Raw genomic sequence first — 24617 nt, 5'->3', positions numbered from 1 at the left:
CTGTTATTGTGTTTTGGATTTGGCTTTGGGATCCAACTGAGACTTTATAGCTTTGATATAGAGCGTGGTTTGTTTTTTTTTTTAAAGGAAAAATAAAAAGGAAAAAATAAACGATGAGGAGGAAAAAGCTGGGTTGTAACATCTATGGGCCTTTTGATGGTTTGAGTTTGTTTTCCAGCCTGGTCTAGAGGACATTACTTTTCTTCTTAAATCATGTCTTTTAACCTCACAGTGGCCACTGCAGTTGTGCACTTCGTTTTGTGAGCATGGATCGAAGAATGAACATAAAAAAGAGTTCAGCTGTTCTGTAACCCAGCCCATGGAACAGCTCTTCCCTGAGGTGCATGCTGGGATGTGCCCTTGGTTCACTGCATCCTAATATCTCTTCATACTTACAGAAAATTAAGAAGGAGGGAGAGGTGAAATCTGGAATTCAGGAACAGGAATTTTGGGAATGGTTCCAGCAGGCTTCCTGTGATTGTTGCTTCCATTCCTCTATAAATACGAAAAACACTGCAGAAAAACTTAAGCTCAGGTAAGTGCTGCCCTGAAATCTTCCTCAAACATAGAACATGAAAAAAGTCCCTACAGTTGGGGTTGTGAGCTCTTATGAGGGAAACTGAGGGTTATACATAACAGAAAATGATCAGACATGGGACTTTTGGAAGACCTTAAAATTTATCTTCATTATTAGTGAACAATTTATGTTTATACACTCTATTCTACCTGGAACTCCTAGGCTGAATTCATGTCTCCAAGTATGGTTGTGGAATACAAAGAAGTGAGACTAGTTTCTTGAACTGATGCAATATCCTCACTATCCCACTTTCCCTAAGTCTAAAATTGAAATAATTTGTCTTCCGAGAGACAGCATGCTGATGGTTTGTTTTATATCTCATTCTAAAAATGACAGATTATTATGAATTCATCTCTTCTTGCAGCAAGTGTGTGATGATAAGGAATCACTGTACCTTTAAAGCATAGGCAAAATGTGAAACAACAGTTGCTCCTTTGGCATTATTGAGTTAACCTGGATTTTTTTTTTTTAATCCCATGCTATCCAAATTGAGGAACTCATAATAAATTGCTCACATCACATTTCTCTGAGCTTTCTTGTTACAGAGCTCCTTTGAAAGGTTAATTGTCAAACTTCAGTTTGGGACTATATAATGTACTTTGCAACTTCATAACTTGACTTAAGCATTAGCCATAAATATGGTGGATGATAGAAAGAGTAATTTTTCATATTATTTTGAAAGGCTGAGCTCATATCATTATTCATGATTGAATAAACAGGTTTTTATTTCAGGATTCTAACAGCACTATAAATACTCATTTTAAGGCTTCTGGTTCTCATCTGACCCCCATTAAAGTTGATGGAAAGGTATATTTTGACATCCATGTTCTTTGGATCAGACTCTTTACCACGAATGACTGAAATTCACCTTTCCTTAGTCATTTGGGGCAGTATTTTCCAAACTGCCACAAAAGAAGGAAGTACAAAACCAGATGGTATTTAAACAAATGTTTGTGCCCCATTTTTCCTCACTTCCAGTGAAGTGATAAAGGACTTGTGCAAATTATTCTGATAATTACCCCTCTTGCCCCATCTATTAAAAAGGAGGTTTAAGATAGATGTCCTTTATAATGTCCTTGGAAATCTCTTGAGGGAAAAGTTCTATGGAAAAGCTAGGTAAATGAGGTATTGCAGAAGTTCCTACTTGTTTTCATTTTTCTCTATATTTTTCTCATATCATGTACATATTTGCATATTCTGAGCTCAAGAACTCAGCTGGATAAAGTTGCTTTCTGAATTTTACCTTGCTTTGACAGTAACACATGTTTTAAGAATAAGTATAATAAGCTAAGGAACACTGACACTGACAACACCCTGGAACAGATTGTTTAGAGAGGTTGTGAATTTTCTGTCTTTGAGAATTTTGAAGAAGAGGTCAGAGAAACATCCATGAGGAAGGAAACCAGTTTTATCAGGAACAAGCAGCAGAGCAGAGAGCAAGATGAGGTCTCTCCTGAAAGGGGGATAAATTTTTTTGTTTCCAAATGTATCTTGAGGCAAAATAATAGCAGTTCTATAACCATGAGGATTCTGATGCTCATGTTGATGCTACTCTTGCTGGTAACTTTTCCAACATTTGGAAAATACTTGATAACAGTTATTGCCAGTGGAATAACAAGGTTGAAAGGAGAGGCTCCACAGTCTAGTGGCACTGAAAAGGATTATCACTTACTATTCAAGGTGTCTTTCCTACTGCTACTCACCATTTAAAAGGCTGTTACAAAGGACACAAAGAACCCTTCAGGGAAAGTCACTCCTCTCAGTTGCATAAACCTAGTGGTACATCTCTGAATGTAGAGAGATGCACAGGTATTTGTGGGTATCTAGAGAGTTGTCAGTTCCTCAAGCCATGCACCTGTGTCTGGATGTAGTCTCAGTTTCTTCCTTTTCCTTATGTCGTGTCCAGCACAGCTAAATCACCACTGGCACAAAATTTCGCTATGGCAGGGAAAGACCAGCAGTATCTGGATTCCCTGAAGGAAAATGGTAATTTCTTTGTGTTAGGAGTGGCAAAACCTTGCTTATTCCCTAGCTTGGGCCAGACTGTAGCATGCCCTGCTAAAATCTGTCAGTATATATATGGATGCATATTTCTGTGTGTCTGTCTGTGTATGCACTCTGTATAGCTAGTGAAGCCACAGTAAAGAGATGTCTGAGCCAAGTAAATAGTAAATGAATAGGTTGTTAGTTTTGGACAGTGCTTTCCTGGCAGGAAAAGTCCCATATATCATTCTGTCACTGGACTGTGGTCTGGAGTTGGCAGCAGCTCTGAACAAGTCCACTGCAGAATATTGTCTCCTGCAGATAAAAGTTGAGTGGCTATTTCTGTAAAGGAATTGTGTCTCTCTGAGCACAGATTCAGGACACAGCTGCATTTAAGTGAACCTTGTTATAGCATTTCTTGGATCATACCAGAGAGACTTATGACCTTCATAAAGCCAAGAAGGACAAACATTGCTGCTTTAAAAGCTTTTAGGAACTGATCATTTTTCATGCCCACTTGTCCGTGGCAGTTATAGTAAATTTGCTGTTCTCTGCATGGCTCCAAGATACACTTTCCCTTATAACAGAACCAGAACAAAAAATACAGTAGTAATATATGATTCTGGCTTCAAATGCAGCTGCACCGCTTTGGTTCATTTCCATTTAAATTTAGTAGCATGAACTGCACACAGGTGGTTCTTTTCCCTTTAAAATGTGACATCTAGAAGTCCATATAGAAGTTGTCCTTCTAAATTTGCAACTTTCTTAGACCCAGATAACCCTGGAAGTGTTATTTTTGCTAAAGTCGTAAGTGCTCTTGCCATAATCCAGAATCCTTTTGTGTGCATCTACTAAGGAACAGGTCCTGGTTCAAAGATCTTTCAGTCTCAATGGGTGTATGTTTTCTACTGTTTTCATAATAGTTATTATCAATGTACTAAGTAGCACAGTGCTTCCCAGCTGTAGGATTTATTAGGCCAAAAGTCAATTAGCAAACAGACAACCTTACTGCCACAGAAACAGGAGTCTAAAGGATTTATCTAGACCTTATTGTGCTGCATGCTATACAAACAGAAACAGGGCTCTTCTGACAATTATCTTACTACTTAAATGTAAGACAAGATAGCACAGGGGCAGACTCCATGGAAACAAAGGTAGACCCATGGTAAATTCTCCTGAAAGTTCAACCCTCAAGGACAGAAGAGTCTGGCTTGATCTTCCTTAACAGTGCTGTGATATAAATAATACTTTGAAAGAAGTGCCCTTCAGGTAAAACTATATAGTCAATTAAGCTGTCCCTAGCTTTATTTTTCTTTTCCTGTCTAACAGTTTACAAAACCAGCATTTGAGTTCCCTTTTTATGAATGGCTAAGGAGAATTTGCCAGGCAAGAAAACACAAGCTTAACTGTGCAATAATTCCTGGATGTTTTTCTTGAGATGATTTGACAAGTTGCACTTTGTTTGTGTAGCACTGGAATATGTTTTTTTTTTCCCAAGTGGCATTTGCAAGGAGCTCTGGCACCAAGCCTGCAATGCATTGTGTGACCAGATTTCCTAAAAGGGCTCTGTTTTTTTACAGAGCTGAGTATGTCCAATTGGAGATTGGAATCAGGCAGAATATCCTAGTTTCACAGGCCCTTGTCAGAAGCACTACTATTATTCATTATTATTGGTGTTAATAACACAACTGAAATATTCTCTCTCTGGACTATAGCTCTTTAGAAAACCAACAACCCAATTAAGAAGGGGACAGAACCGAAGAAAGCAGGTAATTTTCTGTTAATTTTCATGGCAGTTACCATTAAGATCTCTATAATCAAGATACAGAATCATAGAATGGCTCGGGCTGGAAGGGACCTTAAAGATCATCTAGTTCCAGTGCTTCTGCAATGGGCATGGACACCTTCCACTAGATCAGGTTGCTCATGGCCCCATCCAGCCTGGCCTAGAACACTTCCAGAGAGGAGTCAGCTAAAGCTTTCTTTATAAAATATGAAGATTAGGAGACAGTACAGAGAGAATTAACAGGAGAAAAATGAAAAGAGCTTGATATTTTTTATTTTTTTTTTAAAGCTGAAACTCACAGTGGAAACAAACAAACAAACAAACAAAAAACCAACCAAAAAAAAAAAAAAAAACAAACCAAAAAACCCAAAACCCACTAAAGAGATTAGGAGGGACTGCGATGCACCTAAGGGACATAAAAGAATATAATTTCTGTGTCTGCAGTGCTGTGTGTGCCCCTGTGTGTGTTTTTCAGCTGTGTGAGTCACAGCTGTTTGAAGTAAACCTGAGAACGGGGGCAGTGGGGGAGCTGCCCACAGTGGTGGGGTCCCCACTTTGGCTAATTAAAGCACCAAAATTCAGATGCAGTCACTGTAGAGAAATAACCAAGGATCCTTGGCAGCCAAACCATGGAACTGATGCAGGCAGCTGAAGCCATGATCCAAGGAATCTATGAGAATAGGAGACTTAAAAAAAAAAAGAAAAAAGAAAGAAAAAAGGAAAGAAAAGAGGAAGAAAAAGGCATTGTGTCTTTTTTTTATCCTGCTTTTTTGTGTTCAGAATAATAAATTAAACAAAAGAAAGAGGCTCAATGTGCAGGCATTCACTGTCTTTCAGAAACAAAAGCTGAGCATTTCTGTGAACTGAGATATTCCAAATACAGCAAGAATCACAATAAATTATTGAGAGCTGATGATTGTGAAAGTTTTTGGAGTTGAAGCAGGTGAGACCTATGCCATGAGCCCTTCCTGCAAGCTCAGTGTCATTCATACTCTGTATATACTTCACCAAGGAGGAGAAAATATCTTTTTTTTTACAAGCTGTGGATGAGACACATAGTTCTGTAGTTCAGTAACGATGATTCACAATGTGATATCAAATATTAATGTTCTTCAGGATATCTGGAAAATACTGACTTGAAAAATTAAGATGAGATTAATGTTTCTTCTGATGTTTTTTAACCTTTTCATGCCTCATCATCATGCCCACTGTACCATGAGATCAACAAGATTAGATATCTTTTGAAACTTGCTTTATTCATGCTAAGGTAAGAAACTAAGAACAACTGACCTGCAAGATTAAAGTGACAAATTAGATGTCTGAGAGGACCTCTTTATTCTAGATAAGTGAGGTCTGAAACCTTGATGCATAGATGTGTTGACTTCTCCTCAGCTGAATTGTAATTCATAAAAGCTACTAACACACATCTTATCACTGACTGTTCATGGTTCAAATGACAATGAGTAACAATGGTCAACATACAAGGCAGGAGGGAAGAAAACAAAAACTTTAAGTAAAATGAAAATAAATTATATAACGCATAAGTAAATCATATCTTATATATGTTATATTAAAATATACTAACTGTAATAAATGTATATGTATTATACATATATGTTTATATGCTCTATTCATATATATGTATACAATATGTTTATGTATATAAAGTAAGTTTATAGTTTATATGAAAAAAATATTTGCAGAATGAATATATATGTATATATTATATATGTAAAAAGCAAATAACCCGTTGACCATATTCCTAGAGAAGCATCTCAAAATGTATTAGGCTCAAAATGCAACTCCATAGGTTAGATGTTAGGAAAAATGCTAACACTTATGCTCACGGATCATATGGAACAGACTGTTTTGTGCTGCTGAAAATGAGCATGAACAGGCAGGACAAACATCTGCTTGTCATGATATAGCTACCTCTTATCCCTAAGACAAGATCTTTTTAGCATATTGCCAGCCCTATGATTCTATATCCTTCTAGACTTTTAAACTCTGAACATCAGTAATACATTTAATCAACCTGCTGAAGCCTTGAAAGGAAAACTACCTTCTTAAGATAAATGTGTTATAAAAAAAAAAAAAAAAAATAAAAGAAAAAGAAGGCTGTCTAATATTATGCTCATCTTTGCTGAAGAGAGCGAGTCACTTCAGGGTGTATCCAGATAACAAAGCTTAAGAGACATCGCATTATGAAAGCGAAATAAAATTTGAAAAAGTGGCCACCACTTTTGAGACAGAAAGAAAAAAAAAAAAAGAAAAAAGCGCCAAACATCCAGCTGTGTTTGTGCCAGTAGTTAAATGTTTCACAGAATGTAAGTTTTATATGGTAATGGAAAACAACTAAGAAATTTTGAGCTATACAAGCACCTAAAAGGTAACTAATGAATCTTCATGGCAGCCTCCAAGCTTCACCCAAGAATATTGCAGGGCTTTCAGGGTCAGATAAAAAGAAAGTTCTTTGGAAATGGCACAATTAAATAAATGCATTCTAAAATAAATGTTGGGTAATTCAATCATCAGAATGTATGAACAGAGTGAACTCCAAAGTGAAACACAGTGACCAAAGAAATTAGTGGAGCCAAGTTGCTAAGCAGAGATAAATAGGGGTCTAATTGGTTTTATACATCTCAATTTAAGTACTTATTCATGTGCAAAAAACTCATAACATTAAAAATAATTTGATTTAGAAATTGTTTTCATAGAAAGCATTTGCTATGAAGTTTCTGTATCAATGTAGTATAGCGACAGCAGAAGAGAAGATATTTCCAATTAAACACTTGAAAGCTTCATATCCATAAATTAGTTGGTAGGTGATGGAATTCATATGAATGGTGACTCTGAATGGAAAAATACATTCTCTTCAGATAAATCAGGCAATTGAATGATGTAAACATAATCTGGAAATTTTGATGGGTCAGTAATTATCTTTGTAGTTAAATGGAACTTATGCTTTTTTAATATATTTAGCTGCTGTCTTCTACTTCGATATGGTGCATATCAAAGTACCTCCAAATATATGGGAGCCTATTTAGCTCAGGGAAGCAGCAGAAGTAAGTACAACCCTTGTTAACTGCCTTTTTAGTATTATTTTCAATCAGTCAAAATTAGTTTGGGATACCATTACCCAGAACTTTACAAACTCATGCAGATAAAATAAATTACCTAGCAGCTAGATTATTCAGTATCATGCCCTAGTATTTTTTTTTTTTTTCCTGTACAGGTTCCCTAACAAAGGCAGCAAGGGCAGAGGCCATCACAAAGCCTGGACGTCAAAACACTTGAACTTCAGCTTTTTATGGGTTACCTTTGACACTTCATTCCCTGGGCTTCATAGCAGGGAAGCAATCATCAGAAAACCTGCTCATCTGACCACAGAAATAAGTAAGTCAACACCCTAAATGTTTATAAGCAGTTCACCTTTAAATTCCAGTACCAAGGGACTGTGACACTCTCCTCGGGAGTCTGTTCTCTTTGCTTGAATTAACAGAGTACAGGCAATTTTTCCACTCACGTTTCTTACAGAAGGCTGATTTCCCAGCAGTTAGAAGTAGGTACTTAGCTGCTGTTAAGACCTGAGGACGCCTGTAATTGAAACACTACATTATTCTGTGCACAAAAACACCTCAATCAAATTGGAGCTCACTCACAATATATACCGAACTTTAGGGGCCATGTTATTTCTTGCTTTTTCTTTCAAAAATATATAGAACATCCACTTTACAGAAAACTGAATTTTTCTTTTTGTGGCCTAATCTGGTGTTTCTAGAGAATTTGAGGTGTTTCTGTGGTTACGTTGAACTGATATATTTTGGTTTCTTGGTTAAAATTCAGAGGTTAAAATCAATGATCAGAGTTACTTTGACTTGCAATAATGTTGTATAGGATCTGGAGTGAATACTAAACATCATATTTACCAGTTATTAATGTTAAACAAAGTGTTACAGATAGAGAAGTGTACAGCTGAGTGTTGTAGATGTGGTTTATTGAATTGGATACATACTTTTAAAAAGTTATCTTATATATTTATATAAACAGGCTGTTAACACTATTTTGTATTTATCTGTACATGTGAGCATCTCTCTGTATGCATACGTACGCATGTACATAACTTTCTCTGAAGCTAAGAAATTATTAGATAATATCTTCATAAAATATGTCTCTCTTTAAAACTTATCAGGATATTGAAATAAGTCAGCCACTTATAACACATTCTAAAGCCATTGACTTTGGAGTATCTCATATCAAATCATTTATAAGCTTTCCTGAGGGTATATGTTAATTTTCTTAAAAGAACTAGAGCCCAGCTTCTTAAAGGTGTTTTATTCTCTAAATCCCAGTGAAATCAGTGTGGATTAGGGACCTGAATTGGCATTAGACTTTTAAATAATTCTGAGAATCTGGATAAAGTCTCTGAACCACAATGGCATTTATAGCAATTAAGAAAAATAACACTAAATTATAAGCATAAAGTAGTTTCCATTGTCGACTGAAACTTACGTCTGACAATATGGTTGAAGTAGACTCCCAAATCTGGCCACATTCAGCTGTGTATTGAAATTATTCTATCTGAGGGGTAAAGGGCCAACACCGTGACAAAGGTCACCTGTTCAAAATAAAGAAATTTTTCTGTAGCTATCTGCCTGTTCCTGGGGGACAGAGTGACTGCCATCAAATGCTGCCTAGCCAAAGACTGTTCTTGTCTCGTTCACACAGCTGACATTAGGTCAGTTGTCATGATCCCATTGCAGGGCACCTGCTTAGAATCATAGAATCATAGAATTGGCTGGGTTGGAAGGGACCTCAGAGATCATCAAGTCCAACCCTTACTCCATCTTCACATCTCCTCCTTCAGGTGCTGCCTCTGTTTTGCTGTTCTCTTGCGCCCATCAAATATTTCCTGTGTGCTGAGCTGTGACTGTCTCCCCCTGCCCCAGAAGTGGATGCATTCAGGGGTGTGGTGGCTGAAATGACTCTTGGGCAGCGTTCGTCTTCAAGAAATGTCTGTGGGCAGCTGGGATGGAAGTGGTGGTTGTGTCATTACGGGACAATTCCCCTCCTGCCCAGCTGATGGAGGCAGCTGAATTATGTCAGCTCCTGTAAGAGGTGCAGGTATTATTTATACAGCTTCTAGAAGTGCTGGATTCTCACCAGCCCGTTCTAAGTTATTCCATTGTCACTAGCTTGGTAGAATGCTCAACTATGCATTTACTTCCTCAGTAACTTCCCCTTTTTAATCCAGCAACTCTCTTTTTGGTTAGCTGCTGCCAATTTAAAAAAAAACTTACAAATACCCAGACTGCTGTGAAAACTGATAATGGTCCATGAGCTACATGAATAAGGATAAATAAAAGTTAAAAGTTATTAGGGCTGCAAAGGGTTGATAACCAGGAATGTGGGTCCCACATTGCTGAGAATTGTTTGGGGTGGTTCCGTTGCCTCGTGATCAAACACAGACACTGGATCTGACAAGGCCATGAACCAAGTGTCACAAGGCAGGGGAAGGATTTACAGACATCAGCTACTCTGCAGTTGCTTTTATGGGGTCGTGGTTTGAAAGAACCAGGATAAAATCTGCAGCCGTTGCTCCCTGGTTCCGCCTGGCCCAGCTGGTACCGGGCTGGGGCTGTGGGGAGGGGAGGGCGGGTCATGGACCTGGATGGACCAATCACAGCTCTCCTGAGCATGGCCCTCAGCACAAAAAGGCGCCGCAGGGAGCCCTGCCCTGGGCTCTGTGGCTGCTGAGCTGGGTGGGCTGTTTGTTTGTCATGGCTTCCTCGGCAGGTGTTCCTGCATGTTTTTTTCTTTTCAGAGAATATCAGTCACCTTCTTCTCCCTCCCTGGGTGGGACTGCTTGGCTGCTTTGAGGTTGTTGTATGCTGTCACTGGGATCCTGGACTCAGGCACCCCCATCTGCTGCCAAGTCCAGACTGGGACTCTGACGATCAGTAAATAACCAACTGAGGAGTGTGGGCTCCATGTTTGCGTTTTTGTATATATTTGTAATTCACCATTATTATTACTAAATTCAACCTATTCTATTTTTTATTCCAGGCTTAATGTTTCTCTACGTTACACAGTTTTTATCATCCCCTAGAAGGGTATCACAGAGTCACAGAATATTAGGGGACCTCAGGAAATCATTGAGTCCACCCGCCCTGCCACGGAAGGATCACCTAAAGTCAGTCCCACAGGAATGGGTCCAGGTGGGGTAGTGGGGGAATAACAGACAACATCTGTCACCTGGTTATTGGCTAAAACTATGATGTTGTGAAAGCACAGAGCAGCTTTTCCTGTGATGGATGAATCACATTAACAGGATGGTGCACTGTCTGAGAGCTGTGAAACTTGTTGGAGAGAAGGCCTTTGCATGGGGACCCCAGCACACCCCAGGCAGCAGTGCAGCCAATCACAGCTCTTTGTGCCTGTTGGACAAGTCATGAGATTGATGCTAAACAGCCCAGTAAGCCAAAGCTTTTGGGAGAGCTTCGTGTTGTATGCAGGTAGAGGATAGATAATTTTCTAAGAGAGAGAAATTGCTGCAATGCATTGAGTACTGTTGCTGCTCTAATGATGCATTATATATACATCAGACACGACCACACAGGCTATCTCTGCACATATAGCATATGTCAGTAAAAGCATTCAGTGTTTTAGCTAACTGCTGAGTGTGGTCCCTGCCATGTGGTCCCTGCCATACCATCCAGACAGGTGTCTCAGTGTCCAAAATGTCAAGTGCAATAATCTCCAGGTCAGGTAATTTAAAATAAGCAGCCTTTAAACACCTGAGCCAAATTAAGCAAAACCAAGCACCTTTCCTTATTGTTTCAAACTTTACTAGATCTAATTACCCACAAGTTAATAAATGATAAATAAATTGGGTTCAGCCACACAGATGCTGCAACTGAAGTACCCAAGAGCATTTGTATTCTGCAGTAAGGTGACCACTACTTTTGTAAGGCAGCAGAAGATGCCTGCACTGGGAAGTGGTAGGCAATAAATGTCATTCCAGTTCTCCCAAACTCAGACTATAAGGGCCAATATGAAGGTGGCTGGGGACAGGACAAACAAATCTAGATGGAAGTACATCTGAAAATGGCAACCAGGAATAAACAAAGTGAATCAATGCCAAACAAGAGCAAAGATAAACGTATACTAAATAGAGGACATAACTAGACACAACTGCAGCTCTAGTGTGCAGCATGTTCAGTACTGAATTAGGCTTTTGCAAAAGTTGTTTGATATTGACACACTTACTGAGGAGAGGTTGGTTGTCTTAAGAACCTCTGTGAGAAGGAGTTCTGCTGGCTTTAGAGAAAGGGATGGGCTTGCTTTGCATAAAAGCACTAAGCTACCTGTATTAAAGACTTGATCTCTCAGATCTCAGAGGAACCAGGAGACATTTACCTCAAGTGTTGACCATTTTTTTAAGCATATTTGACCAGCTCCTGGTCCAAATTCAGCTAGGGATAGAGGCATTGATTATTCTAGAGGAAGCTTGCTCCACTAATCAGTTGAGAAAGAAAATCCATCCCTGATGACTTGCAAAGGTCCTGGCTTATCTCTGGTATTTTTAGGTAAGCTGAAGTATGAGGTCTCTGAGGCTCAACAGTTTTATTCTAGCTTCTATGGGACCCAGAATCAGGTATTAACAAAACACCCCAATAGGGCTCATCTGACCTTTAGTACACAGATGTGCTGTTGCCATTCTACACTGGTGATAATAGCTTCTCTGCACTACATTTCCATGGGGGAAAAGAATTTTTCTTTCTTTCTTTAATTATTTGGTTTATTTTAAAGGGTATCCATTGAGTTCTCAGCAAAATGATTGAATTTAAAATTGTTCTTTCATTCTTCTAATGTCCTGGATTTTGGGATTAGTCAGTAAGAAGGAAAAACAAATTAACCTTCATCCAGCTGTTTTATGTGCATTTTGCTAACCTCCACTATGAAGGGAAATGCAGCTGAACAAAAATACAGATTATCAATATTAAAAGCTCATTTTTTTTATAGATAATGTATAAAGACCTAAGTGGGGTACTGAGGGGTGCAATGTTTAGTTTTGTTTAGGGTCTAGGGAATAGAGAACAGCCAGTCTGAGTAGCACAGCAATATTACAGGAGGTTCCTTTGAAATAACAGTTCAGTATATTGAATTGCAATACAAGGTTAGTATCTCTACAAGTGGCACCATCTCTGCACAATGTAAAAAAAAATCTTCTGCCCCAAAAAGCTGTATCAAAAACCATAAAGTCTAATTTGTCTGCAGAAAGGTGCCACACCTCTGATAAGCCTAGGCCATCACCATCATCCTGAACTGGAAAGTTCATTAGCTGCAGGCCAACTTTCCCCTGCTTACAGAGCTTATGATAAAGGGGAGGGCTAGCAGCATATCACTAGATATTTTTTTTCCCCTTTTTTTTTTCTTTTTTTCTTACTAATAACTTTATCAAGTGACAAACATTGGGAGCTTTGCTTTGGACAGGGTACTGTGTAGGTCTGATGCTGAAACTTTGGCAGTGGTCTTCCAAAGAGGTCTCTCCCCTCGACAGCAAGGCTGGTTCCTGAATCTGATATTTATCATTTATTCTTTTCTTTCATGGGAAATGACATTGATTTATTACAGAACAGGACCATAGCCAGGGCAAAGATCATCTTTCGATCTGATCAAAAAATATTTGACCAGATATATTTGATCTGTTTTGAAGATATTTGACCTTTTGGAGAGGGGAAGGTTTCTGCATAGTAAGCTCCCCACATTTTGGAAGTTTGTAACAGAATATAGTGACACTCACTATCAAGATTTACAGCAAGCTCTAATTTCTTTACACTTTTTGAAAGCCACCCTGTCCTTTTGATAAGGATCTGTCTTGCTGTGTAAGAATATACAAAGGAGTGCTTCAAACCACATTTTGCAGACAGTGCCTGCAGATGTTTTGATTGCTGGGTAGGGAGGTTACTCCTTTCTATCTTAAACTACTTCCAAGTCTATTGGTACTAAGAGGAGATGATAGTGTGTAATATTTTTGGTCCTTTGAAGAAACCACTCTCCTGATCAGTGTGTGGGAGCTGTGAGTGTCTGATACAGAATGTTGGTCACCTACCAAGGGCCATTACAAATTGGTAATGGTGGTCACCCACGACTACTATTTTCTCTGTGGGTCAGTAATATCAAGTAAGGTGACTTTTGCTGGGAAGCACTCTTCAGAATCTTGGAATGCATTATCATAATGACTTCTGAGACACCACTGATGCTCTGAGCTGCTTCAGAATATGAAAGTTTCCAGGTGACAGAGCAGGGATGATATCTTCAAAGAACTTTTTCTGAACCAAGACTATCTAAAGGTACCTTGAAGATATCTTTAACTCTTTTCCCAGTAAGTAGTTATCCTTTGCCTAGATATGAAAAAATTTAGCAAGTGTGTTTGAAATTCAACAAAGTTTTGACAGGAAAGAAAAAAGCTTCTCTTCTAAAACTGACTTTTAAAAGGAAAGGAAGATAATTAGGAAAGAAAAAAAAAGAGGAAAAGTAACAGTTTTGATAGAAACTGAATAATATTTAATTAGTTTGATAATGAAAACAATAGCGAATAACAGAGCCATCCAACAAAAGTTATTTGCTCCACTGTTTCCAGAGAAATGCAACACTTAGCTTTTGTAGAAAACAATCCTGCAGGCTCTGTGGTTTTCGTTGTATGAATTAGGAGCTATGGGTTTACTGAATATGCTTGTAGTATTTCAAAACTTTTCTTTACGTGGTTGAAGAAGTGGAAGCAAGCAGTTGCACAGACAGAAAAATGAAGTCAAGTCCAGTTTTGTGTGGTGTGGGATTTCTGATTGGATTCTCGACTCTCGTCTAATGCAAGCCTGGCTGAAGCTTTTCCTGGACACGGTTGTCTCGGCTGCCCGTCTCTCTTTTCCTGCCGTAGACATGGCTGTGTGTTTTCTTTAAACTCACAGGAACATAAAATTGTTAAAAACGCGCCCCGACAAAGCAAAGGGGGTTTGTACCCGTTTGTTCGTAGCTCCCAGGTAAAACACCAGGAGATGGCGCTGGAGGATTCACCGCGCTGCTCCTGGGCTTTGTGGCGTGAGAAATCCTCTGCTTGTGCTGCGTGCGGGTGTGTTTTGTCGGTGTGTCCTTCTGTAACACTCCCACCAGGAGCCGCCTCGCAGGGATCTCCTGGTGGGTGAGACTTCCTGCGGGTGGGGTGGGTGCCAGCACGGTGGTCCTGTACACCGGCTTTGCTTCTGCTCACACATTCCGTGTTTTCTTCTGAAAGGAGAGCTCTTCAGAATGAGGGAGCACAGCTGGGCTTTGCCTTTAACACTTGGTAGGTGAAAAGGAAGGTAAGCTGGATGGCTCCCAAATGACACAGCCTGGGCCAGCTGCGGTCGGAGTCCTGGAGCTCCTGTAGCACCGTGGGTTCTGCCTGCTCCTGGTTGAGGCTTCTGTGCAGCCCCAGGCAGAACTTCGGTCTTCACTTGAAGGAAAGATGATTTATTGCTATGACCAGTTGGGAAGGATGACTGTTGGAACATAATTACCTTTAAAATCACAGTAATGTGATGACATGTAATTTCTGAAGAAAACCAGTAATTTTAAAATTATTTTTATTTTCAATACACCCTGGAAAGATTTGGCTCTTTGTATTTCCCTTCCAGTGCAGAGACCTTCTTAAAACTCTTGAAAGACTGGCAAAGTTGGTCTTTGGAGCTCAGAAACCTCAGGGGAAGATTCTCCTGGATAACAGGACCTTCCTGTAGCTCCTTCTTTTCACAGTGGTATTTCCCCCCCTTTTGGTCAGATCATTCCCAAGAGCTTCTGCAGAAAAAAAGCACTACATAGGAAAGGTGACATGAGCAGAAGGTGGTCTTTAGAAACTGGTGACAGCAAGAGAGCATTACTTTAGGACAATTGATGGTGGGAATCAGTGCTGAAGCAGCTGTACCTCCTCCTACTTCATGCTGTCATTTAGAGATCAGATATCCTGCAGAGAAACACATGGAGTGACTCTGGTGGCTGCTGGGGAGATGCCTGCTGCAGGATGTGATCATCGATTTTACTGCTCTGAATGGCTCATTTTAAGAGAACAGTAGCAAAAAGTCTTCTGCCTTTCTCAACCCAGTCCCCACACTTTCCTCAAAGCTCTGCCACCAGTGCTGTAATGCTGAAAGGCTTTTCGGTTTGCTTACTTTTATAATTGGGTTGGGGTTTTCTTGGTGCAATTTCTGCACTACAGAAGTCCAGTAAATGAAATGTCCCATAGACAGTTACTCTTTTATAAGGCAAAGGCTAGACAGGAAATATTTCTTGTGACTGGAGAAGAAAAAAGAGAGAGAGAAATACATCATGTGTGTATAGAATTTATGTAATTTTTCATAACCATGATTTACCATTTTCCTTACAGCTCCCCCTCAGACCTCAGAGCTGCAGGTGGAAGCAAACAGCATTCCTGAATGTGAGAAATTCTGCTAGCACTTTGCTAAAGTAAGGGGCAGTTTTATGCATTTGTGTCCCCTGGAAAGCCCGACATTGCAAAGGGCCTTTTCATCTCAAATGGGCACCTGAATAATATTTTTGACAACTTATCATGAAGCAAATGCACAGTGGTTTTGAGGTTTTTGGTTTTCTTTCACATACTCACAATTATTTTACCTTTACAACATTGCTGCATAATATAATACACTATCTGAGTATATATATAATATAATCTGAGCACCCTTCGTAACTTTATTAATTTGGCATATTTCATACTGTGTAGAAGACTTTGATTAGCTTACTTATGAAATTGTTGACAAAATCTTCACATTTCTGCAAATTGTTTATATGCAAATAAATCAATGTCTTTCCTTTAAAACTACCTCCACAATTCTTATCATTGCCAAGACATATTTGTTTCCTATAAGCCTTTTCCTGCAGCGTGCATCCAGAAGCAGCAACTCATTAAACCAGCCAGTCTTGGTGACCCAAATTTGGATTTCCATTTTGTAATGCCTTAGAGTATTGGTTCAGACACAATTAAATTATATCAGTAAGAATTCTTCTATGAGTCAAGCTCACACAGAGACCTTTAGGGGTGAAGGAACTGGTCTTCTACTCCTTGAAACTGACAGAATATTCTTACTGCCTTTAGCTTGTCTTGGAGCAGACACTGAACATTTCACCCAAGTAGGACAGTGAGTCTGAGTCAGCTGGTGGAGCAGATTTCGGGGGTTCTGCTACAATATTGCCTCTTGCTGCATTCATATAATTTAGATCCTGAAGAGAGATCAGATCAGAGAGATCAGAATTTAACCTCCCCCAACAAGCCCTACAATATTTTATAAGATTTAGAGCCTTCTCCTTGCAGACAGGTGCAAATGTAGATGGAGATAAAGAAGGGTGGGGGAGGGAAAGAGAGTGAGATGTTATTTAGCTCTAGTTGATCCTTGAGCACATATATGTATAGACAAGAATAATGCATAAGTGCAGAATTAAGCAAATAGAGCCATCTCTCTGGCAGATGAGGGCAGGAGTCCATGGGTGTTATGATGCAAGACAGTTCTCAGCCTTCAGAGGACACCTGGCTACCATGCAGCTGGGCCAGAAGACTCTACAAAGCTGAAAAAGTGATAATCCTTCAAAAGCCATTTCTGTGGGTAAGCTAAGAAATGATCGGGGGAAATTCCTGCTGAGATGTTGTGGTAATGGTTTAGAAGGTAACTGTAATCTAACTGTAATCCCAAAGAAGCTGTGTATTAATAACAAGAGGTGCTAGTTCTGGGATAAATGCCCAATTGGGTTAACAAACTGCATCACTCTCCATTATTTGGTGGAGAAAAATATGAGCAGTTAATTAATGCTGTGGGGACTGAAGGGAAAGTAAAAACAACAATGAAAAAACCCAAACCAGATTTCTCCCAGGTCCCCAAGGATAAATAAATGCAGGAGGTAGAAAATAATTTATCATTTTATGTCATTTTATTTCATGCAGAACTTTGTCAGAGGGCTGCAAAGCACAACTCAGCTTTAATCAGTGAAAATTTCAAGCTTAATTCATTTCTGAGTAGCATTAAATTTCATCAGGTTTATAATGATATAAATGCAGAGCTCTCAAGGTGATCTAGTCCTTAATAGTTACTAGTGAAGTTGGCCTACACGTTGCATTAGTTAACTGTACTATAAAGATGCTAATGAGGTGAAGGGTAAGTCGGTAGCATAATTCCACTGAGCTGTGAAGGAATTTATTGTGGTGTAATTTGTTTGGTCTGAATAGCTTGGGCTGTAGTAGAAAGACCTTTGGGTTGCATGGAGAAGTTAAAACATCTTTAGCAGTAGAGGCTACTTATATGTGAGACATTAACAAAACCAACATAAATACAAACATAAACATAAGTAATATATAAATTCAAACATAGTGTCTCCAGAAAAGCAGTTTTCAAGTATTTTGTGAGAAAGCCATAAAGATGTGAAGGTACTGGAAGAGAAGCTGGACTATTTGACTGTTCTGGCTAACGATAGGAAAGCCAGTGGAACAATAGGGATGGGAAAAGTAGAGCTCCCCTCTGACTAACTCAGAAGATAGTTTTGACCTGCTGAAGTCACTGGAAAAATTCCTGCTGATTTTCTAGGGGCTTTGACTCAGGTACTGATGAACCACTTAAAGGGTCCTGAAGCACCATGAGCAGCAGTGAGATGGAGCAGGAAGGAAGGCAGGGGACAGTTTTGAGCTGAAATGTCAGTGTTTCCTGGCACCCCAGATGTAAGTCTTTTGAAAAGCAGTCAGCTTCACAGTTTCTCCTGAATGTCAATAGCTCCAGCCTGTATGTGGTGAACATTAGCTGTGGAAAAACAGCTGTTCGATATTTTCTTAGCTATGCTGATTATTTTTAGTTCAATGCCTCTTTAAACCTGAACTGCTCCCTTATCACCATACCTCTGAGAAATCTGCCTTCTGGCAGTTCCCCTTTGAAATTTGCTTTTTGCCCATAAGGTGCAGATGCTTAGCAGCAACACTGTTTTCCTTCCTTCTCAGCCTTTCCTACTGAGAATACAAAGGGAAACTTCTTCCAGATTTCATGCTGCTCAAGAAGTCAGAGGGTTATCAGGCAGACTTGTGACTTCACTGGAATTTGTGTCTATGTGTGAAAATGTACAGATGTGATTAAAATGGACACTTCCACTGCAAAGCTCTGCACGCTGCCTGAGATGAGATCATGCTTTGAAAGTGTGCAAAGATGTGGCATATTTAATGTTATAACACGTGTGCTCTGTGTCTGTGTGCACAGGAATGCACACGTGGGTGCAGTTCTGCAGCTTGACGTGGTGTTGAGGGGATCCAGCTTGACAAATAGGACCCCACTTTTATGTACAGACAAGTGAGTAAAAATGTGAAATCTGGTTGCCTGAATACTGGTATCTGTTGCCAATGTAGACTTTTTTGGATATACTGCTGCTTCTTTATCTGCTCTTCTGGTCCCTGATAAGAAGTCCTCTGTTGTGTCTGTCAAGCGTATGTTGCAAATGGCACTAGGACTGTATTTTAAGAAAGTAAATTGAACCCCTAAATAAGGGGCCTCAACCTGAAGCTGAATCCTATCCTTGTGAAACAGTGAGGATAAATTTCAGCCTCATACTGTTACCTTTTAACTTGCCAAGCAGAGGGCGGTGCCTAACTTTTAGAAAGGCACCAATTTTTATTTTATTAGAAGGACTGTTTCTGGCCTTTTTATCCATGCATCTGTTCTCGGTTTGTTGCCTTCTAAGTAGACTTAAGTCCCTTCTACTCCTAGCTGTGTTGCTCTTCCTCGAAGAACATCTCCACAGTCTTTCTCATGCAGCTGCCTGCTTAATGAAAAATTTTTGAAAAAAAAAAATAAAAATTAGTCATGGACAGTTTAGTAATGGAGTTGAAATTTGATTCTTCTTTTCCTTGAGATGTTTGACATTTCTCTCAAAGATGATCAGTTTAGGGCATTTTTTTTTAATAGCAATTTCTCATAATGGGAAGAAATAGTGTTATTAATTATGGTATTATATTAATTATTGTACTTTATTATTTATTTTAATTGCATCAACATGGTCCCTAACCTCATCTTTAGGAACAGACATGCTAGGGTCATGACAGACCCAGGAAAGATAGTGGCTAAAGTAAGTATAAAGGCGCCCTTTTTTTAAAAACACCATGATATTTATATATTAGCCAATTTCTGTCTTTTTATCTCCTGTCTGTTTTAGTGAATCATAATACTAATTATCCTTATTACTGCTATCAGAAGAATACTTTTCAATTTCTGTAGGCACACACCATCTTAGTCCCAGGTGTCACTTAGATGCCAAGTAGCCTCCCAAGTCAGTCTTTCCTTTTACCTCTTTGTATTGGATCCATACTTAGGGTGAGATCCAAAATTTAAAAGAAAGAGCAAGTTATCCAGCTGCCAGTGAGGAAAAAAATTGTCACTTCATTTCCAGCAGTTGTGAATTATGGTATTTTAGGCATCAGGTCCTAGGACCAGTACCTAGCACTGATGTCCTTATGGAGGTAAAAAATCCACTGTACTTTGCACTTTTTTTGTTTTCCCTTATATTGCTACCTCAAGGCCAATGTTCTGCTCAAGTGCTTAGTCCTTTGTTCAGGAAAAAAAAAATGCTTCATTTTAACCACATGAACTTACTAGCACACTGCTACCTTAGGTTATTGAAGCTGAACTGTTTTGTACTGAATCTTTCATTTGTTAGGTAGCAGCTTGTTTCCTTTCATACATTGATCACCCCCATGTTCTCTCCATTGGATCCTGTTCATTTCCTGCTCTGACCTGTTTATTACACTTTATTTTATAGTGGAGCTTGTAACACACAAAATAACTGCTTCCCTTCTACATTAAAGATTATTTTCCTGTGTAGCTGTAGCTTAGCAATGGCAGACACCCAGCACTTGTGCATAGAGATTCTTTCCTTATTGAGTGAAGGATAAAGCAGACAGTGGGCACGATGACACAGATATTGACACATATGTTTTATTTATTTTACAGGGTGGGGGATGTTGACAGTGGTACACAGAAATCTTAGATGTCTTTTCAAAACATCACAATTCTGTCATTCTGTCTTCTGCCTAATTTCCTATTGCCCAACACTTTGCAAAGTGGGAGGGAACGAAGAACTGGTCCTTTGGACAACTGTCCACCCCTTTGTACCTACTATTGTGACAGAAGCACTGTAATTCAACACACAGTGAAATATTTCTTGCCACTGTAATATTTTGTGTGTGTAACCTGCTTGTAGTAGACTCTAAATCATACTGTTTGTGCCCCACGAGTGTTCTGGCTTTGCAGCACAGCTTGAGCCCCATCATTGCCTTCTGCTATGACGTCTTTTTAGAGAAGAGTTTGTGGAGTAGTAGGAGGAAAAAATTAATCTTCTGTAGGTTACTTGTGCTATAGTGAATTCTGACACCCCAACAGATAAAATTAAGCAATTAATTCCTGACAGGCTTCTTTCTGTCATTGACTAGGGTTAAAAAAAAAATGGAAGAAAAGGTGTAAGGCAAGTGGAGTGGGTCTCTGAAAAGGAGGAATTCTGAAGTGTGTGGGAAGCTGCAGGGGTAAGATAGCTGTTAAACAGAGAAAAAGGGCTGCTGCATGGCAGAAAGGGATCAAGCTGTTCTTTCCATTCCCTTGGGAGCAGGACAAGCTGTAATGGGCTTAAATTGAGGCAAAGGATATTTATCTTAGGCTTTGAGAAAGAAAGAGCAATGATCTCAAGCTAAGAAGAGTGAAATACAGACATCACTGGCATGGGAGGGTGAAGGAACAATATGACCTTGTATAGCTGTTTTATATGACTGCTTGCTAGGTTAACAGGTATAGAAAAATAAGCACTGACTGCAGCAAGCTAGTACTCATGCTGTGGGGAAAAAGCAAAAAACACCACAGCTAACTATAGCTGGGCTCTCCTCTATTTCTTTCACAGCAGCATTCACTTAATGGTATTTACCTGTATGCATTTGCCACTGGGCCTTTACCTGAAGGAACAAAGCTTTGACAGAAACCATTTGCCTGTGCTGCAAAAGAGGTGAGTATATTTATGCTTCCTGACAGAAAAGGAAAGCAGATGTTGAGGGAGATTCCATGACAACTGCATTTGCTACCCTCTATGATATCTTGTCCTCTCTTCCAGAGATGGTTAATTATCCATACATTACAATTAATAATGTTTTGCCAGGCTGCCAAATAGATATATGTATTTCTATTACACTAGGGCAATTACTTAATGCAGCCTTCTGAACAATGTCTTTAAGCATCACATGAAAATTCAGGAGTATATTAGCTATGAAGAAAGCTGGAGGGTTTCTATGGGTATTGCTCTTCCTTGCTCACTTGTTTTCTGAGAAAAGTAACTTGGTGTGAGATTCATTGGGAACTTGAAGTTTCTGGAAATTCAAGGGATAACTAATCTGCACCCACCAGAAACAAGGACACACCAGGAAGGTACTGCTGGGTGGGGTGGCTTTTGTGCCTGCCTGCTGCATGGATGGTTGTGTCCTGGGACACCTGGGGCAGGCTGGATCAGCCCTGTGAGATGGGAACCTGTGCACCCTTGCCTCAAGAATCCAACCCACGTACAGCAAAGCTGTCCTGCCAGAGAGTGCACCTTCACTCAGGACCACAAGCACTCAGTCCCTGTCTTCTGAATAGCAGCCCATACAGAAATTAAGGGGAAAACGGAAAGCTTACAGAGAATTTCCTAAGATAATGAGACCCACAGCTTCTCTGCTAATCTTCAGCTGATCAAAGCACAGAATTCATAAACCCTGAAAGCATAGGATGGGGATTGTGCCAAATCCAAGCACGTGAAATTCTTGAAAGAGTCCTCTTTGTACCTAATTAGGATTTGCTATTTTCCAAGTCCACATTTTCTGGTTGTTGGTCGATATTATCAAAGACTGTGACTTTTAAAAAGAGACCAAGAGATTTATGTGCTCAGTTGTCCCCCCCCCCCCCATTTACGTGGGGGGAATAATCAGTGAGACTGAAAACTAAAAGCCAAGGCAAAACTGAGACAGAGCCAGGTCCAGTTTGTCACGCTGGGATGTGTGTGAGTGATAGCCTTGTGACAGCCAGAACTGCAGCTGCTGTTTGAGGGGACATTTGCTGTTTCTGCATGGCCGGCTGGGGAGAGGCTACGTATGTGCACATAGATTTGTGTACACAGGTACCTGGTAAGCTGTGACAATGCAAGTTTTGAAACCAGAGCACATCTCTGGTTTCATCTCCAGCCATGCCTTTTAACCCCTTAGGCATCTGTGCCCTTGTGCACCTTGAGGCAGGTGCATTAATCACTTATGTCAGGGATATGGGTGGTGACCAGATTTCCTCTAAGTTTTAGCAGTGGCTGAAATCAATATATCCAGGTTGTGGGCACTTCAGCTTTTATTAATATCCAGTGAGATCTGTTGGCTTAGAGTTAACATGTAAAAGCCTGAATATATTTTTTTTTTCCCCTTGAACAGCACTTTTTACTCATCTATATGCCAAAATAAAAACACAGTAGGAGGCATTTGTCTTCCACACAAAATCATACAAAAAGTCTCTTTTTATTAAATATACATTATTTACAGTTTAAGTCTTTCTTCTGTACAACAGTAACCATAGAAAACAAAAGAAGCTAAGGCTAAATTTTTTGAAACCCCAAACAGGGTAGTAAGACATGTTACATTGTCTACAAAACTGACTTGGACTGAGGCAACATCCTGTGGAATTCTTTTTAGAAAACCAGATACTGAAAGGGGAATGATCTAAATCTCAATTTTGCTTTTTACTGTAACTGAGAGATTCTTGCATTAACCTTGGATGGACAATTAGAAGAAAAAAAAAAATCCTTTTTTTTTCTTTGCTATTGAAATGGGAAGTGTTCTAAGAGATTTATTTAATATAATTTGAGTGGAACAAAGTAAAATGAATGATGAAGGGCTCACCCATATAAAGGGCAAATTTTTTACTATTATAAGTATTTTATTTTATTTTTTTTCTTCTTGAATGCCCTCATTTTTCAAATAAGATGCAGTTCACCACAGTCACACAGGGATAGTCTCCATTGAAAATCCTTCCAAAGGCAGTGGGTGAGCTCCCAAATTGTTTGCAGCACACCACCCACACGCCACCACTTCCCCTACACACATTTCCAGACACTCCTGAAGGTGACTTAAGCCATGTCACGGGCTTAAATGAAGCTGAAGTTCATTGCCTTATCCCATGTTAGCCACAGTTCTGCTAGAAGACACACACAGCTGCAGTGAATGCAGCTCCTGTTGACAGCACTAGAGGATGACGAATTTAAGGTCCTGACTTGAATTCATATGTCAGTCCTGGTGTGCAGGAGATCATCACTGCACTTGTCTAGGGCAATCCAAAGCTAAATTCATCTATGATGTATCTACATTGACCTCAGCAGGATTACAACCAGGTCTGAAGCTTTCTCTGGTTTTTTCATGAAGTGGGTTTCAAAGCAGGTCATGTAGTACAATGTTTAGTTTCTCCCTATCATTTAGATACAACCGTCTGTTAAATATTTCTTTTGCAAAGCTCACAGAATAGAGATTATTATGTCTGGATGCCTGAAAAAACCATGTACCTGCTTGTTCTCTAATCTCTATCTGAAATTCCATGGAGTAGGCTTGGGTGTTCAAGTACTCCTCTATGTTGTGAGTACGATGCAAATCTGTGAGTCTCTGTATCTAAGCTTTACCTCAGAAATAATCAGTTTCCTTTCTTAATGCTCCACATGCTCAGCATTGGCAGCAATGACAAAACATGTCAAAAAATGGTTTACCTAAATGATGCAAAAAGGAACTATAAGGGGCTATGGCATGCAAAGGCAAGTAAATAATTTCCCATGCAGAAATTGTATCAAACAGATTCTCTTTAGGGTTGTAGGATTCAAATCCATGAAGAGAGTAATGGCTGGCATATTAAGAAGATAATAATGTTGCAATGTGAAGGTAGTCAGTAGTTTAGAAAAAAGCTGCCACAAGCATACTAAATGAGGGAGGAATGGGAAGAGGAGAATCTGTAAGTGGATCACTTGTACCAAACAACTCATTAATTATTAGGATTGCTTGATGGAAACCATCCCGTTTTTTAATTTGGGATTATCAGGTAGAGCTCCAGTGATCTAGGTGGCGATTCAGGTTGGTAGAAGACAGAAGTTTGAAATCCTCTCCGATGTTTGAAGCACATCTCTGATACTTTACAGATCAGGACAATTAAGGCTATGTTTTGG

General features: G+C 39.5%; 1 long non-coding RNA gene across 1 annotated transcript in view; it reads left to right on the top strand.

Annotated features, from left to right (window-relative positions):
• The first annotated feature begins 14272 nt into the window (after positions 1–14272).
• Positions 14273–24617, top strand: part of LOC139797492 (uncharacterized) — a 28022-nt gene continuing 17677 nt past the window's right edge. Inside the window, exons 1-3 of the long non-coding RNA XR_011726492.1 lie at positions 14273–14691; positions 15769–15848; positions 18629–18718. This is a non-coding gene — a long non-coding RNA (uncharacterized lncRNA). The remainder of the gene's footprint in view (positions 14692–15768; positions 15849–18628; positions 18719–24617) is intronic.

The sequence above is a fragment of the Heliangelus exortis genome, chromosome 6 (assembly GCF_036169615.1).
Source record: "Heliangelus exortis chromosome 6, bHelExo1.hap1, whole genome shotgun sequence".
NCBI lineage: Eukaryota > Metazoa > Chordata > Aves > Apodiformes > Trochilidae > Heliangelus > Heliangelus exortis.
This window is presented reverse-complemented; position numbering and strand designations above follow the sequence as displayed.